The sequence below is a fragment of the Hemitrygon akajei genome, chromosome 6 (genome assembly GCF_048418815.1).
Source record: "Hemitrygon akajei chromosome 6, sHemAka1.3, whole genome shotgun sequence".
NCBI classification, from domain to species: Eukaryota; Metazoa; Chordata; class Chondrichthyes; order Myliobatiformes; family Dasyatidae; genus Hemitrygon; species Hemitrygon akajei.
The window spans coordinates 178,103,091-178,122,483 of NC_133129.1; the positions used below are offsets into that span (position 1 = coordinate 178,103,091).

The window sequence follows — 19,393 nt, forward strand, 5'->3', positions numbered from 1 at the left end:
ACGGGGAGCGTGATGATGCAGGGATTGGAGAGACGGAGTAACAGGGCATAAGAGATAGGAATACAGATTGGTATCAGGGAGTGGGTATTAAGTATCTGGAGGAGTAGGGGTTGCAGACATCCCACCCTGCAAAAAACTCATTTCAGGGAGGTAGCACCATCAATTTGCGGGAGACTCCCGGGAGAGGTGGGATGTCTGCAACAGAGTAGCTCCTTGGCAGCTAGCCAGCTAGTTTAAATAGCGTTAGCTATGCTAATGAACGAATGACACCTGTTAAACTCACCTCGACAGTCATTTAACCCTCCATGGGCAATAGAAAAGTCACTGTTGCAAACAGTGCAGCGAGCAACACTGTGATTATTTTTTACCCCTATTAGGCAGGGGTACACTTTAGTGTAGTCTGGGGTGAAGTACGTTTCATATTTTTTTTTGAACACTCTGCCATGGTGTTTTTTTCTTCTCTCTTTTTCCGGGATATTGTATATCATTTGCGGGCGTCAGGGAGCCGCTATCAATACGCGGGAGACTCCCGGAACTTGCGGGAGAGGTAGGTGTCTGGGGTTGGGGAGGGTCAAGAATGGGGGTGGGAGAGAGGGGGAACATGGAGGGGGTGGTGAGTGGGGGAGGGGAGGGGTTTGCGGAGGGTCGAGAATGGGGGTGAGGGTGGAGGGGTGAGGAAGTGGGAAGGGGTGACGGAGAGAGGGTTGGGGAGTGGGTGGGGGCAAGGATGGGTACAGGGGAGGAGAGGGGGTAGGAGTGGGGAGGGGAGAGTGGAGGAGGAGAGGAGAGGGTCAGAGGGGGGAGGGGAGAAGAGGAGGAAGGGAGGGGAGGAGCAACTACCTTGTTTATGCAACAAACCGCCAAGATTGTTTGATGTCATTTCCAGCACAGGTGTGAAAGAGAACAAAATAATTACTATGGATCTGGTGCAGCACAAAAAAAACACAAGATAAAGGACACAATAACCTAAATCAAACACAACAGATATAAGTACATAAGATAGCTTATATACCTAGATTGACTGTTCATAAAGTGACACTTGGTGTGTCTGTACAGAAGGTTTATTTTCTGAGAGGAAATGATAAAGTAGTGGTGGTTGGGGGTGTGGAGGGGTGAGTTGGGGGTGTGGAGGGGTGGGTCGGTGGTTGGGGGTGTTGATCAGCCTTACTTCTTGGGGAAAGTAACTGTGTTTGAGTCTGGGGGTCCTGGCGTGGATGCTATGTAGCCTCCTCCCTGATGGGAGTGGGACAGACAGTCCATGAGCAGGGTGAGTGGGATCCTTCATGATGTTACTGGCTCTTTTTCAGCACCTTTCTGTGTATATCCTTGATGGTGGGTAGGCTGGTGCCAGTGATGCGTTGGGCAGTTTTGACTAACCGTTGTAGAGCCTTATTGTGTGCCGCAGTGCAGTTTCTCTTCTGCGCACCTGTATAGGGATAGCTTTGTTCTATATACGCACCACCATCTGTGTGAATAAGTTCCCTCTCTGTCTCCTATGAAATCTTTCCCCACTAATCTTCCCTCTGGTTTTTGATTCCACAACCATGAGTAAAAGACTGTGAGCATTTACTCTGTCCAAAGATTTTATACACCTCTCTTGTCAGTTCCCTACACTCCACAGAATAAAGTCCCTATATATAACAGAGGCCCTTGAAACTTGGTAATATCCTGTTAAATATTTTCTGCATTCTTTCAAGCTTAGTGTAAGGAAAGCTTTGGGTGATGGGGTAAAAGAGGAAAGCGAGGGGATATCTGCATGGGGAAAGCAGAAAGGGTGTGTTAAAGGGAGAGGGGAGGGAATAGGGACTGGGAACAGGTTAGGAGCTAGAAAGGGAGGTTGGCAGAAGGTAAGGAATGGAGCTTGAAGAGAATTAGAACTTGGTATTTGTTTGATTTTTGTGAGCTCCATCATGGGCACATGCCTCCCCACCATTGAGGACATCTTGAAAAGGTGGCACCCATCATTAAAGACCCTTAACATCCCTTATCTCATTATTACCAACATTTTTTTTATTTTTATTTTTTAATTTTTTTTTATTATTAGTTTTTCAAAACATTTTACAAATTAAAAACCCCAAATCCCAATGAGGAACATTAATACAGTGCAAAATTAAGCATACAATGACAATATGCTACAAAGGAAGAGAATTTAACAAAAAAGCACCTAAATTAAAGACAAGTAAGCTTAGTATCCTCCCCAAGTCCCCCAACACAAGAAAAAACAACAACAACTCCAGACCAACCACAACACAATATAGAGAGTGTAAATCAGGACAGTCAAACTCCCAGACTGTGAATACACTTAGCAACAGAGGATAATAATGCCTACTACCAGAAAAAAAAAGGGAGCTGAAAGCAAGGGACCGAAAAGAGAAAAAAAAACCCTAGTCAAGAGGAAGGTTATGAAAGTACTCGATAAAAGGTCCCCAGACCTTATGGAACTTTAGATCCGAATTAAGAACTGAATAATGAATTTTTTCGAGGTCCAAGCAGGCCATAATGTCGTTAAGCCATTGTGCATGAGTGGGCGGGGCAACATCTCTCCATCTAAGGAGGATCAGGCGTCTAGCCAGGAGAGAGGCAAAGGATAATATTCAGCATTTGGTCGGATCCAGACATAAATCTGTCTCGCCCCAAAAACCGAACAGAGCAATTAAGGGGTTTGGTTCTAGGTGCTGATTCAGAATACACGATAGCGTAGTGAAGACATCTTTCCAGAATTTCTCCAAGCTAGGACAGAACCAGTACATATGGATGAGAGAGACCACACCCCTCTTGCATTTATCACAGAGCGGACTAATGCTAGGGTAGAATCGAGATAGTTTAGATTTAGACATATGGGCTCTATGAACAATCTTAAACTGTAAGAGGCAATGGCGAGCACAAAGAGAGGTTGAGTTAACCGATTTGAGAACTGAGTCCCAGCTCTCATCGGATAAGGAGATATTTAAATCCTGCTCCCAGGCCATTTTAATTTTATCCACAGGGGCCCGTCGTAAGGCTGCTAGTTTATCTCGGATAATTGATATTAAACCTTTACCTAGTGGATTAATGGAAAGAAATAGGTCCATAGCATTTTTTGCAGGCATTTCAGGAAAGTTAGGAATTAAAGGAGCAATAAAGTGTCTGATTTGGAGATATCTGAAAAAATGAGCGTTGGGCAGATTGAACTTAACAGAGAGCTGCTGAAAGGAAGCGAAGCGATTATCAATGAAAAGATCTTCAAAATGTCTAATGCCCTTCCTATACCAAACATGGAATGCTGAATCGTATGTAGTAGGTAAAAAAAGGTGATTATGTGCGACAGGGCTGGAAACGGAAAACCCCTGGAAACCATAGCATTTCCTGAACTGAGCCCATATACGCAAAGTGTGTCTAACAAGAGGATTAGCTATTGATCTGGGCAGACTACTAGGGAGTGCAGAGCCAAGAAGTGCAGAGATAGATAATTCTTTAGTGGAGCTCAACTCCATTGCCACCCAATTAGGGCACTCAGGTTGGCCGTGGAAGAAAGACCAAAAGGTAGCACAGCGTATATTAGCTGCCCAATAATATAAACGAAAGTTAGGTAAAGCCATGCCACCCTCTTTTTTTAGATTTTTGGAGATGGATTTTATTAATTCTAGAGCGCTTATTCTTCCACAGATATGACAAAATAATAGTCTAAGGAATCAAAAAAAGATTTAGGAATAAAAATTGGGATAGATTGAAATAAATATAAAAATTTGGGGAGAACATACGTTTTAACAACATTAATACGACCTACCAAAGACATAGATAGAGGTGACCATTGTACCAGACTCTGTTTTATAGTATATGAAAGATTGGCAAAGTTTTCACGAAAGAGATCTTTAAACTTCCTTGTGACTGTAATTCCAAGATAAGTAAATTGATTATGGACTACTTTAAAAGGGAGATCACGAAATGTTAGTTCTTGTGCTTCTTTATTAATTGGGAAAAGTTCACTCTTATGTAAATTAAGTTTATAGCCAGAGACCTGGCTAAACTGGTCAAGAAGTGAAAACATTAGAGGTAAGGATGTAGATGGATTTGAGAGAAAGAGTAATAAGTCATCAGCATAGAGAGAAACTTTATGCTCAACACCTCCTCTCCAAATCCCGGTCAATTCAGGACAGTTTCGAAATGCTATCGCCAGAGGTTCTATAGCCAAATCAAAGAGAAAGGGACAAGGGGCATCCCTGATGGGTGCCACGTTTGAGATTAAATACTTGGGATTTCTGAAAATTAGTTAAAACAGAAGCAGTAGGACACAGGTACAGCAATTGGATCCAAGAGATGAAACTTTGACCGAGGTCAAATTTTTCTAAGACTGCAAAAAGGTAGTTCCACTTGTTGGGCTTGAAATTCTGCCCTGTGTTCGTTTAGGAAGAGAGACAACCAACACCGGAATATTACAAAACTTGGCTTTAATGGTGAATCGTAACTGGCACAGCGAATACACGGAGTCGCTGGAGAAGGCGCGTTCTCCCCTCCCCTTACATTCTACGCTTATTTATACCCCTTTTCCACATTCCAACCCCTTGCTACACATATTTGGTAAGGCCGAACTTTGTGGTACAAATTAGGTAATGTCGGGCACTTGTGTCCTCCTTATTGGCCCGATGCCATTCACTCACGAGTTACCTGTTTCTTTTGTTTACTGAATCGCGTGACACTAGCAGTTTCGGTGTAGCGGAATCCCCAGTTTCGCTTCCCCCCTCCCTTGTATTCCTGTCTCCTAATATCACGTGAGCCACTCCTGACCTGTAGTGGCAGTCTCGAATTAACCCTAACATTAACCCTAACACTCCCTCCCTTGGCTTCCCTGAGACCACATCCCTTACAAGCTTTTCCGCGGCTGCCGGGATCAGGCAGGGAGGTGAGCGTCCCCCGGCACTCTTTGGCGTGTCCTCCCTATTTGCTTATCCTGATTTGTCCGACCTAGGGTCACAAAATATGGGTAGGGGTTCCCTAAACATCAGCAATTTTTACAAGTAGCACGCAACATTTCAGAAAACTTATTCAAGAACAAATTCACAATCCCCCCCTTGCCATGGTCCATTCCAGTCCGTGTCCTCCCATAGCGCGTCCGCTTTCCGGGAGGGCCGTGTCCTCCCCTTCCACCGGGAACAAGGGTGCCTGGTACGCCGGTGGAGGTCCATTCTTTCCAGTCAAGGCTCGATCTATAGTCCGGATGACTAGGGTCCTGATACAGGGTATGCAACAACAACCACACGTGATAAAGATAGCAATTGAAATAGACAGTCCTAGAGCCGACTGTCCCAGGAACGCTCCCCACTTACCAGAGGTCTTATTTAGCCAGTAGAAAATGATGCCAGTTATTGTCCCCCTCCCTTCTTACCTTTTAATGCCCTGTTGGAGACCTCGGTGACAGGGTATGGACCATGCCACCGTTTTCCGTTCCAGGTGAGCTTCCCCGGGCCTCGGAGGAACACTTCCACTCCTACCTTGATGGTGTCCGACCCCTGCGGCTGCTCACTGTTAGATTATTGAACTCGCACAGTTATCAATTTTACCATATTTCTAAAAACTCTCATATACTCTGTTACTCAACACACAAATGTCTGAGTTTTGGTAACTCGAAATTGAAGTGCTCCATGGCTCCCTAGTACACAGAGAGGATCAAATGTGGGATGGTCGCCTTTCAAAACCTGACCTTCGCGTGGGAGATTTCTCCTCTTAACAACCAGTCTAAGGTAGGCGCCGTCAGTATCCCTGTGTACTACGGTGTACCGCGACACTTTTCTCTTCTCCTCCTCACTCCTGAGACTTTTATGCCCTTCGTGGGCGGCGGGTACCCTCACTCAGAAGACTTTGCACCGGCGGAGGATCCTTCTAAAAACAGATAAGAAGAGTTAGTACTTACCAGTCACGATTCTGCACTGGGAATGATCTCTCCCAGGGTAATTTGGGGTTGGTGAGGATCCGTCAGCAGACAAGATCTAACTCGGTGATTTAACTATCTAGTGGAAGTCTTCGATATAACAGGCACTTCCTGACCTTAGTCGAGGTTGCGGCCGCAAGTTGTCTGCTGTTGGACCCGCCAGCCTGTGTTGTCTCTCCCTCCCCACGTCGGGGTCACCAAATGTTGGGCTTGAAATTCTGCCCTGTGTTCGTTTAGGAAGAGAGACAACCGACACTGGAATATTACAAAACTTGGCTTTAATGGTGAATCATAACTGGCACAGCGAATACACGGAGTCGCTGGAGAAGGCGCGTTCTCCCCTCCCCTTACATTCTACGCTTATTTATACCCCTTTTCCCCATTCCAACCCCTCGCTACACATATTTGGTAAGGCCGAACTTTGTGGTACAAATTAGGTAATGTCGGGCACTTGTGTCCTCCTTATTGGCCCGATGCCATTCACTCACGAGTTACCTGTTTCTTTTGTTTACTGAATCGCGTGACACTAGCAGTTTTGGTGTAGTGGAATCCCCAGTTTTGCTTCCCCCCTCCCTTGCATTCCTGTCTCCTAATATCACGTGAGCCACTCCTGACCTGTAGTGGCAGTCTCGAATTAACCCTAACATTAACCCTAACACACTCTATACGATCAAATGCTTTCTCCGCATCGAGGGAAATAACACATTCAGGAGTCCCAGTTGGAGGTGAGTATAAAATATTAAATAAACGCCGAATGTTAAAAAAAGGGAGACGGTTTTTAATAAAGCCTGTTTGGTCATCAGAGATAATGGAGGGAATAACGGTTTCTAATCTATGAGCCAACACTTTAGCTAAGATCTTTACATCAACATTGAGCAGAGAGATCGGCCTGTACGAGGAACACTCTGTTGGGTCTTTGCCCTTTTTTGATAGAAGAATAATAGATGCCTCATTGAAAGAGGGTGGCAATTTGCCGTAATTAAACGAGTCAGATAATACTGAAAGTAACTGAGGAGAAAGAAGTGAAGAGAATGATTTATAAAATTCTACAGAGAACCCATCAGGTCCAGGAGATTTCCCTGAGGACAGTGCAGAAATTGCAAAAGATATTTCTTCTGATGATATAGGCGCATTGAGTTTGGCTTTAAAATCAGATGAAAGTGAAGGGATATTCAGATTCTGTAAAAATTGATGAACAGAGATATTGTCATTCAAAGATTCAGAGGAATAAAGCCGAGAATAAAAATTTTTAAATGCGTCATTAATTTCTAAATGATCCGATGTAAAGTCTCCGTTCTCCTTCCGGATCTTTGTAATATGTTGTTTGGCTTTGGAACGCCTCAGCTGATTGGCTAGGAATTTACCAGACTTATCCCCATGAATGTAAAAGCGACTCTTGCTTTCGAGAAGTTGGCGTTCGACAGGTTGAGTAGACAGAAGGTTAAATTTAGTTTGGAGTTCAACGCGCTTCTTGTATAATTCAGGGTTCTTAGTTTGAGTATATATTTGATCCAATTCTTTAATCTGGTTAATGAGGGCTAATCGATCTGCACAGGATCTTCTGTTGAGATTTGCTGTGTAAGAGATTATTTGACCCCTCAGATATGCTTTCATGGCATCCCAGACAATCTGGGATGGCACTTCAGGTGATGTATTAGTGTTAAAATAAAAGGTTATCTGATCCTTAATAAATTTTTAAAAATCATCATCCGGTAATAAAGTTGAATCAAACTGCCAGTGTTTATTCCTCTGAGGGAGACCAGGAAAGTTCAGAGAGAGAGTAATTGGGGCATGGTCAGAAATCAGTATACTCTGATAGTCACAAGAGTGGGCAAATGGAATAAGTTGGTTATCGAGTAAGAAATAGTCAATTCTAGTGAAGGTATGGTGAACATGTGAGAAAAAAGAATAATCTCTCTCAGTAGGATGAAGGAAACGCCATATATCAGAGATACCAAAATTAGAGAGAAACGATTGGATAGCTAAGGCAGATTTAGTAGGTGATCTGGTAACAGAGGACGATCGATCCAGATTAGGATCCAACCAACAGTTGAAGTCACCACCCAGTATAAGAGAGTATGAGTTTCAGTCTGGTAGTGAGGAAAAAAACAGTTCAAAAAAGTTAACATCATCAAAGTTGGGGGCATACAGGTTTGCTAGTGCAACTTTAGTGTTATATAGTTTACCAGAAACAATAATAAAACGGCCATTTGTATCAGATATTTTATTATGGAGTTCAAAAGGAATATTTGAGTTAATAAGAATGGAGACTCCTCTAGCTTTAGCGGCAAAGGATGAATGAAAATGCTGAGCCACCCACTTTGACAGAAGCCGGGAGTTATCAAAACAACGAATATGAGTTTCTTGAAGGAAAGCAATGTCAGCTTTGAGTTGTTTGATATGTGAGAATACCTTCCTCCTCTTAACAGGGTGATTCAATCCCTTTACATTCCAGCTCACGAATTTAAGTGCACTAGCCATTATCAATTACTAATGCATAAAAGGCAGCAGACATATAAAAAGTTAAGCAGTATAATAGCAGTCTGGGAGCAGAGATGTAAACATAGATTCGTAAAATCAAAACATATACATGTCCTGAGCAATAAAGAGAGACAATAAATACAGTGAGTGATGTTGGAACTGGAAAAAACACCCCTCCCACACAACCCAAAACTAGACGGCTACCAAAACAAGTAGCTAGCTCTACCAAAAAAATTAACCCAAATACAACTTCCAGATCTGTGTCATTAACAGCAGTTCCATATAAATACTATAGCAAATAGTAACTAGTTTATGCACTAGAAAACATAACTACAGATTAGAACATCTTCTGCTGAAATATAAACCTTAATACAGAGAAAATCGGAAGAAAACCAAAACTAACCTACCCGCAAAAAATTATAGAAGAATAAAGTAAGAGAAAGGAGGAAAAAAAGGGGGAGGAAGGGGAAACTTATAAATTCAAGAAGAGTATTTATCAACCATTTACAGAGAGGAGAGAAAAAAATTCAGAGATTAGAAAAAAGGGTGAAGAAAAGAAAAAAATAAAATAAATAAATATTAAAAAAAGGAAAAATAAATCAGCAATTAAACTGTGAACCAACAAACAGGGAGGCCTTCACTAAAGACTTCAAACCTCCAAAACAAGTTAGAGTCAGTTGTAGAACTCTGTAGATAAAGTTATAGAAGAATAAAATAGATTACACAAGTACTATTTAAACGTCCATAGGGAAACATTAAGCACAGAATGTCTATTTAAAAAAGACACACCAAATTCAGGGAGAGATTGTCAACAGCCCTTAGAGTTTCAATGAATAATGTCTGAGTGATTCAAGTAAAGTCTGAGTCCAGAAAAAGTAATTTTACTACGAGAAGTACTTATCCACCATTTTAGGAGGTCCGATCGGGTTCCGAAGATGACTGGATAGCCGGAAGACTTGCCACAAATGCTTCAGCTTCCTTCACTGACTTAAACCACTTGTATTTTCCAGTATTAAGCTTGATTCGTAGATCAGCAGGAGTGCGAAGAGAGGGTTTAAAACCACGATCAAAAAGCACTTTCATTGCGCCTTTAAACTCAGCGCGCATCTTTAAGGTCTGGGGTGCAAAATCTTCCACAAAGCGAATGATTGTATCCTGGAAAGTAAAATAACCTCTGCGACGTGCCTCCACAATCAGACTGTGTTTTACCTGGTATTGATGGAAACACAAGATTACTGGTCGTGGACGGGATCCCAGAATTCCGGGGGGAACGTAGACTCTGTGTGCCCGTTCGAGCTCAGGTGGGTTCGGAAGCAAATCTTTCCTGAATATCTCACAGAGAAACTCGGCGAAAAACTTCACGGTTGATCCCTGTTTGGTGGCCTCTGGTAATCCAAGAATTCTCAGATTGCAGCGTCTGCTGCGATTTTCGAGATCCACTATTTTGGAAAGGAGTTTGTTACATTTTTCCTCTAAGCTGGAACAGAGAGTCTCCAAGTATCGAACACGACTTTCTAAATCTTCAGAAGTCGAATCGATGCGAGATAAGTGTTCAGCATGTTTGTCCACTCTATCGTTGATCCGATCCAGTTTGGCTTCCAACTGTTTGAAAGCCGTTTTGAATTCCTTTAAAATTCCGTCCCGGAGTTGTTCGAGCGCAGCCAGGGTCTCAGCCGAGAGAGCCGTACCTTCCTTTCTCCCGGATTTAGAACTCTTGCTAGACATTGTAAGTTAGATGTGTTCACAGGCAAGTAAGAGATACCGAAAAAGTTCCTAACTAAGGTTTATAAAATGGAGACATTTAGAGCAAAGATAGCGAAAGTAACGGAACAAAAGTTCGGAGCAGCTAAGCAATCGCCATCTTACCGGAAGTCCCCATTATTACCCACATTTGATATTTTAGGACAACTTCTTCCCCTCTGCCATCAAATTTCTGATTAGATGATGACCCGTGGATGCCACCTTGCTTCTTTGGCTCTGTTTTTGCATCTCTCTCTGGAGAGATACATATACACAGGTAGGGATATAGATATAGTACATCTATCTATATTGCAGTAACTCAATGCATGCAAAGCATGCAGATGTGGTCAAGAGGTTCAGTTGTTGTTCAGACCAAACATCAGAATGGGGGAGAAATGTGACCTAAGCGACTTTGTTGGTGCCAGGTGGGGGGGGGGTGTGCAAGGGGGTTTGAGTCTCTCAGAAACTGCTGATCTCTATAAGACCATAAGATATAGGAGCAGAATTAGGAGTCTACTCCACCATTTTATCATAGGTGATCCAATTTTCCTCTCAGCCCCAATCTCCTGCCTTCTCCACAATCTCTTCATGCCCTGACCAGTCAAGAATCTATTAATCTCTGCCTTAAATATACACAAAGATAGCTTTTACAGCTACCTGTGGCAAAGAATTACACAGATTTACCACCCTCTGGCTGAAGAAATTCCTCCTCATCTCCCTTCTAAAAGGATGCCCCTCTATTCTGAGGCTGTGTCCTCTAGCCTTAGACTCTCCCACCATAGGAAACATCCTCTCCACATTCCCCCTATTGAGGCTTTTCACCATTTGATAGATTTCAATGAGGTCACCCCTCATTCTCTGATTTCTAATGAATACAGGCTCAGAGCCATCAAACATTCATCACGTGACAAGCCATTCAATCATTTTCGTGAACTTCCTTTGAATTCTCTCCAGCTTCAGCACATCCCTTCTAAGATAAGAGGCCCAAACCTGCTCACAATACTCCGAGTGAGGCCTCACCAGTGCTTTATAAAGTCTCAACATTACATCCTTGCTTTTATATTCTAGTCCTCTTGAAATGAATGCTAACGTTGCATTTACCTTCCTCACCACAGACTCAACCTGCAAACTAACCTTTAAGGAATCCTACACAAGGACTCCCAAGTCCCTTTGCACCTCAGTTTTTTGTATTTTCTCTGCATTTAGAAAATAGTCATCCCTTTCATTTCTTCTACCAAAGTTCATGACCATACACTTCCCAACACTGTATTCCATCTGCCATTTCTTTACCCATTCTCCTAATCTGAGTCCTTCTGTAGCCTCTCTGCTTCCTCAAATCTACCTGCCCCCCTCCTATCTTTGTATCATCTGAAAATGTTGCAACAAAGCTATCAATTCCATCATCTAAATCATTGATATATAAAGTAAAATGAATTAGTCCCAACGCAGACCCCTGTAGAACACCACATCACTGGCAGCCAACTGGAAAAGGCTCCCTTTATTCCCACTCTTTGCCTGCTGCCAGTCAGCCACTGCTTTATCCATGCTAGAATCTTTCCTGTAATACCATTGGCTCGTAGCTTGTTAAGCAGTCTCATGTGGCACCTTGTCAAAGGCTTTCTGAAAATCCAAGTACTCAACGTCAACCGATTCTCCTTTGTCTATCCTGCTTGTTATTTCTTCAAGGAATTCCAACAGATCTGTCAGGCAATATTTTCCCTTGAGGAAACCATGCTGACTACGACCTATTTTATCATTTGCCTCCAATTTCCCTGAGATCACATCCTTAATAATTGACTCCAACATCTTCCCAACCACTGAAGTTTCTTTTGACCAACTGGCCTATAGTTTCCTTTCTTCTGCCTCCCTCCCTTCTTGAAGGGTGGAGTGACTGTTGGAATTTTCTGGTCTTCTGGAACCATTCCAGAATCTAGTAATTCTTGAAAGATCACTACTTGTGCCTCCATGATCTCGTCAGCCACCACTGTTAGAACTCCGGGGTATACACCATTTGGTCCAGGTGACTTATCCACCTTCAGACCTTTCAGTTTCCCAGGAACCTTCTGTCTAATTATGGTAACTTCACACACTTCCATCATACTACTAGTGTCTCCTGGGATTTTCATACACAACGGTCTCTAGAGTTTACAGAGAATGGTGCGAAAAAAAAAAATTAAGTCAGTGGCAGTTCTGTGGGCAAAAATGAGAGGGGTCAGAGGAGAATGGCCAGAGTGGTTCAAGCTGACAGGAAGGTACAGGAACTCAAATAACCACACATTACGACCATGGTGAGCAAAAGAGTATTTGAGAACACATAACACGTCAAACCTTGCAGTGGATGGGCTACAGCAGCAGAAGACTACATCATGTTCCATTCCTGTACCTAATGAAGTGTCCTTTTTTATTATATTTTATGGTATCTTTGCATTGTACCCCTGCCACTACACAACAAATTTCATGACATGTATCAATGATAATAAAACTGATTATGATTCCTTGTCCTTTGACACCAATAAATATTTGCGATTTCCTTACCTGGACAGTGTTTACTGTTCTGTTTGTTTGAGCTGTTCCCTTTCTATCTCATTGAACTTTGTCATTTACAAGTGCATCATATTTTCCTCTCTATTTGTTGTACTTTTTGCATTTTCACATTGGAATACATAAATACTACTAATCACATTTGCCTGTAATTGACCTCTAAATATTCCTCTCAATGTATCTGTCTGTTTGCCTTTTGAATGGTGTAATTTTACCTGCCCTTACCACTTCCTCTGGCAGCTCGTTCCATATACTCACCGCCCTCTGTGTGGAAAAACCTGGCCCTCAGATCCCTCTTAAATCTCAACCCTGAACCAACCCAATTTTCTCAATCTACCTGCAAACTGTAATCCTGCATGACCTTTTACATTGTTTTTCTATCTCCCATTGTATTTTGTACCCCACATCCTGCTACTGCTGGGAGTCAATGCTGTATATAACTTCTATCAGGGTCTTTTTACCCTTGCAGTTTCTTAACTCTGCCCACAATGATCCTACATTTTCAGATCCCATGTCACCTCTTGGTTTCATTTTTTACCACCAGAGCCACCTCAGTCCCTCTGCCTCCCTGCCTGCCCTTTCAATACAATGTGTATCTTGGATGTTAAGTTCCCAACTATGATTTTTTTCAGCCACGTCCCAATGATGCCCACAACATCATGCCAATCTGTAACTGCGCCACAAGATCATCTTCCTTATTCTGTATACTGTGTGCATTCAAATATTACACCATCAGTCCTATTTACGTCACCCTTTTTGATTTTGTCCCCCTTTTACACTTCAACTCATCCCACTAACTGCAATTTTGTCCTATCATCTGCCTGTCCATCCTCACAGTCTCACTACACACTGCCTCTGCTCGTATACCAACTTAGCCCTATCACTCCGGTTCCCATCTCCCTGCCAAATTAGTATAAACCAGGGGTTCCCAACCTTTTTTAAGCCATTAACCGAGGGGTCCATGGACCCCAGGTTGGAAACCCTCCCTAACTATCTCTGAGGGGGACCAATTTCTTTGCGAGCATGTTTGCTGGAACTGTTGGGGAGGGTTTAAACTAATTTGGCAGGGGGTTGGGAACCGGGGTAATAGGGCTGAGAATGGGGCAGTTGGTATACGAGTTGATGTATTCTGTAGTGAGACTGTCAGGAAGGGCAGGCACAGGATAGGGCAAAATTGCAGTCAGTTCCTGCAATCACCTTAAAATGATGCCACCTTGTACTAGCCGTTACAGCCCTGTGAAGTAGTCTCTGGCTGCCCACTCTGAAAATACCTCTTACCTCTATCAATTCACTGCTCATCCACGCTTCGTTCCCTAGCTTGCTCAATGTGTGCGAATAGGAGGATGCTTGCTGGAGCTTTTACATGTCCTGTTTTAACCACTAGATGGCAGGACAATATTCAAAATTTTCTGATTGCCATTCTTTGGGATGCAGAGAGGATATTTCCATAGTGGGTGAGTTGACGGCACAGCCTCAGAATACAGTGTCCCTTTAGAACGGAGATGAGGAAGGTTGTGAACTCATTGCCACAGATAATTGTGGAGGCCAAGTTATCAGGTATATTTAAAGTGGAGGTTGATAGGTTCTTGATTATTAAGGATGTCAAAGGTTACGAGGACTATACAGGAGAATGTGGTTTAGAGGGATAATAAATCAGCCATGATGGAATGGTGGAGTACACTCAATAGGTCAAATGGCATAATTCTGCTCCTATGTCTTATGGTCATAAGGACTTTGAAGAAAGCTCTCATCTTCAGACAGTGGAGATTGGTTAAGGACAGGACTTTATCTGAAAGTGAGGAGTTAGATTGCTGATGATTCTGTATGGATTATCTTCCTAATACATAGTACATCCGGGAACAGATAGCAACATGCACTGTCTCATAACAGCAGCTGATATGAGGCAGACTATATTTAACAATTTTTTAAACAAATTTTGAGTATTGTTACGAATGTGCCACAACTCTGAGGGGCTGAAGGGTACAAAGTCGCCCCCTCCTTCTTGAGAATCGCAAGATCGCAATTAATTCGGGTCTTGGACCCAGGAAATGAGAGAGAATCCTCAAGGTTTTGGAATGTGTCCTGGCCCCTCAGCAAGACAAAGCCACGGATAACGGCCATTGTCTCTTGGAGACGGAATTGTGTATTGAGTACTGTACTATTCATTGAAGCCCTCAGGGGATGACCAGAGTGGGCTGGTTGAGGGATTGCATCATCCCAACCTGATTGACATCTGAGACCCCGTGACTAAGGATAAAAGAGGGTCTGGGGAACAACCCCTTCAGACACACCAGGAGAAATGTATGAGACCGGTGGGGGCTTGTGTGTGTGTCCATCCTTGCCTGGATGACAAGTCCTCCACGGAACGGCCTCGCTAAAGGACGAATACGGATCAAGATCAGATCAAGGAAAGCCGGCAAGTTTCTTTTCTCAAAATCTCTCTCTCTCCAACAATTGCAAACCCAGCGGTCCCCAAAGGCTGCAGCCTGCATGAACTGAGTGACTTTTATATTTCCATCGGACAATACATTATCCCCTGGACAACGATAGAGCTTATTTCTCATTGATTATTATTATACCCGTACTTTCAGATTTAGTATTGACGACGTATATTATCTGTATGTTTGCATTGATATTATTTTTGTGTCTTTTTACTTACTAATGGTGCAACTCAAACTACCTGCGTCTCAATATCACCAAGACCAAGGAGATGGTGGTGGACTTTAGGAGATCTAGGCCTCATATGGAGCCAGTGATCATTAATGGAGAATGTGTGGAGCAGGTTAAGACCTACAAGTATCTGGGAGTACAGTTAGACGAGAAGCTAGACTGGACTGCCAACACAGATGCCTTGTGCAGGAAGGCACAGAGTCGAATGTACTTCCTAAGAAGGTTGGCGTCATTCAATGTCTGTAGTGAGATGCTGAAGATGTTCTATAGGTCAGTTGTGGAGAGCGCCCTCTTCTTTGTGGTGGCGTGTTGGGGAGGAAGCATTAAGAAGAGGGACACCTCACGTCTTAATAAGCTGGTAAGGAAGGCGGGCTCTGTCGTGGGCAAAGTACTGGAGAGTTTAACATCGGTAGCTGAGCAAAGGGCGCTGAGTAGGCTACGGTCAATTATGGATAACTCTGAACATCCTCTACATAGCACCATCCAGAGACAGAGAAGCAGTTTCAGCGACAGGTTACTATCGATGCAATGCTCCTCAGACAGGATGAAGAGGTCAATACTCCCCAATGCCATTAGGCTTTACAATTCTACCGCCAGGACTTAAGAACTTTTTAAAGCTATTATTAATGCTTTTTGAGATGGTGATTTAGATGCATATCATATTTTTTTTACTGAGTTAAGTATTGTATGTAATTAGTTTTGCTACAACAAGTGTATGGGACATTGGAAAAAAGTTGAATTTCCCCATGGGGATGAATAAAGTAACTATCTATCTATCTATCTATCTATCTATCTCTAAATACTGTTAAAAATAGCATCAGACTTCAACGGACCTCTCCATCTTTGCTGGTAAGTGACCCAGTTATGGGGTTCGTAACAGTATAACATTGGTTATTTAATGCTATTCCTTTTTAGAATGTGCATGGATTATCAGTGTCATATAAATATAGCAAGACTGAAAAACTCACCTTCAAAAACCTTACGCACCTCTTCAAAGTTATTTCTATTGTCTTCTGGTTGGCTGCCAGTGACTAGTGGTGTTCCGCAGGGGTCAATGTTGGGACCACTTCTTTTCATGCTGTATATCAATGATTTAGATGATGGAATAGATGGCTTTGTTGCCAAGTTTGCAGATGATACAAACACTGGTGGAGGGGCAGGTAGTGTTGAGGAATCAGGTAGGATGCAGAAGGACTTAGACAGATTAAAAGAATGGGCAAGAAAGTGGCAAATGAAAAACAATGTTGGAAAAGCATTGTCATGCATTTTGGTAGTAGAAATAAATGTGCAGCCTATTTTTTAAATGGGGAGAAAATCCAGAAATCTGAGATGCAGAGGGACTTGGGAGTCCTTGTACAGAACAACCTGAAGGTTAACTTGCAGGTTGAGTCAGCGGTGAGGAAGGCAAATGCAATGTTAGCATTCATTTCAAAAGGTCTAGAATACAAGAACAAGGATGTGATCCTGAGGTTTTATAAGGCACCAGTGAGGCCTCACCTTGAGTATTGTGAACAGTTTTGTGCTCCTCATCTTAGAAAAGATGTGCTGGCATTGGAGAGGGTCCAGAGGAGGTTCACAAGGATGATTCCGGGAATGAAAGGGTTATCATACAAGGAACGTTTGATGGCTCTGGGTCTGTACTCGCTGGAATTCAGAAAGATGAGGGGGGGATCTCATTGAAACCTTTCGAATGTTGAAAGTCCTTTACAGAGTAGATATGGAAAGGATGTTTCCCATGGTGGGGAGTCGAGGACAAGAGGGCACAGCCTCAGGATAGAGGGGTGCCCTTTCAAAACAGAGATGTGGAGAAATTTCTTTAGCCTAAGGGTGGTCAATTTGTGGAATTTGTCGCCACATGCAACTGTGGAGGCCAGGTTGTTGGGCGTCTTTAAGTCAGAGATTGATAGGTTCTTGATTGGGCTTGGAAAGATTACATATCAAAGGTTTCGGGGAGAACGCTGGGAACTGAGGTTGAAGAGGAGACGAAGAAAAAGGATTAGCCATGATTGAATGGCAGAACAGATTCGATGGGCCAGATGGCCTAATTCTGCTCCTATATCTTATGGTCTTAAAGGATGTGGCCCTTGTACAGATCAGCAATTGTATGAAAATGGGAGCCCGGACAGCAACCGTGCGCTCTGTGGATCAGAGGGTCTGTTTCTGTGCTGACAATACCAGACTGTAGTCTAAGATAAAGCAATTTCTATTTCATGCGAGTTCCATCAAAGCACATTTTCCTTGTGCCTTTCAAAATCCAGCCCTTGTGAGAGGTGGAAACGGGTCCGGCCGGCCAACAGGTGAAGCTGTATAGGCCAATCCCCTGTACAATGGATCACAGAAGTGTTGATGAACTTCAACCATACCATCGTCTTTAGATGGTGGAAATGGGGAGGACGTCAATGGCCTATGCTACACTGGGAGCTTAGGGTCCAAGAAGAAGAGAGGACGTATCCTTTGCACATTCAGAAGCTCTCATGAGAATTATTTATGATCCTAGCGATATTGTTTTGACAAGCAGAGGGGGTTTGAAACAAATTTATTAAAAAATAAGTGAAAGAAACATGCATGGTAGTGTAGCGGTTTGTGTAGCACTATTACAGCGGCAATACCTCGGGTTCAATTTCAGCCGGTGACTGTAGGGGGTTTGTACATTCTCCCCATAACTGTGTGGGTTTCCTCCCACATTCCAAAGATGTACAGGTTAATTGGTCACTTCAGTGACATTGGGAGGTGCAGGCTCCTTCGGCTGCAAGGGCCTGTTACTGTGCTTTATCTCTGAGTAAAAATAAAATATAAAATAAAAGTGACTGACAGTGACACCAATGTCCTGTGAATACTTAAAGAAAGGTATCTGGTGTTGGCAAACCCATAACTGATTGTGCTGTAACATTGCTTGTTCAAACTCTCTGAGATCTGTTATTATGTAGTGACAAAGAACCAAGGTCTCAAAGAGGTCACAACCTTGTCGTGGGGTTAGGAGGCTTGCGAGCCTCAATGACCCTGAGAGCTATGTTGGCTGGAGTCAGGGCTTTATGCTCTGGCGCTTGGTAGGGTCACCCATGCAGAACAGGTCAAAGGGCAGAGGTCCTCCAGGTTCGGGGGTTCAGCTCAGGGCTAACAACCCTGACTGGTAAAACAGAATTGTTACGGAAACAGCAACGAAGAATCCTTTTACATCAATATTCCTGTACGAATATTGTCAGGAGTATGACAATATTCCTGAGTCTCCATCTATATCTTGTGTGACTGACAGCAGTGAAAACCAGGAGAAAGCTACTGACAAGATGAAGGATGCCCTGAACACCACCAGAGATGGAGGACCTTCATTGCTGCCCAAAACACCAGTGGTGTAACGGGCAGTAAGCAAGTAAGTAAAGAGCCAAGACTACAAGACAGATATTCCTTATAGGATTTAGAATAAATGGATCTTATGACAAGCTGGTGGTTTCAGAGTCACATTAAACAAAAGAGATTCTGTAGACGTTGGAAATCCAGAGCAACATGCACTAAATGCTGGAGGAACTTAGCAGGTCAGGCAGCATCTATGGAGAGAAATGAGCAGTCAACATTTTGGACAGAGTTACAATGCTTTACAGTACGGGTGACCCAGGTTCAATTCCTGCCACTACCAGTAAGAAGTTTGTACGTTCTCCCTGTGACTGCATGGGTTTCCTCTGGGAGCTCCGGTTTCCTCCCACAATCCAATGGCATACCAGTTGGTAAATTAATTGGTGATTATAAACATGTCGGCTACCCCGCAGAGTGTTATACAGCCAGCTACGTCATGGTCGACGCTCAGCTGGAAGGCTGAAGAAGCGCTATAAGGATCAGATGAAGAATGCTTTAAGGAAGTGCAAGATCAGACCCGAGGACCTGGAGGATGTTGCTGCTGACCGTAACACTTGGAGACAGCTGTGTAGGGACGGGATTCGTATTCTGGAGATGGAAAGAACAACCAGAAGACAGCAGAAGAGAGCCAGGAGAAATGCAGCCATGGTTGCCATCACTACCACCACCGCTACCACATATACATGTCCCACCTGCAATAGAGCTTGT

At 43.2% G+C, this 19,393-nt stretch overlaps 1 long non-coding RNA gene across 1 annotated transcript in view; it reads left to right on the plus strand.

Moving 5' to 3' along the window:
• Positions 1-29: 29 nt before the first annotated feature.
• Positions 30-19,393, plus strand: part of LOC140729719 (uncharacterized) — a 41,216-nt gene continuing 21,852 nt past the window's right edge. Inside the window, exon 1 of the long non-coding RNA XR_012099402.1 lies at positions 30-547. This is a non-coding gene — a long non-coding RNA (uncharacterized lncRNA). The remainder of the gene's footprint in view (positions 548-19,393) is intronic.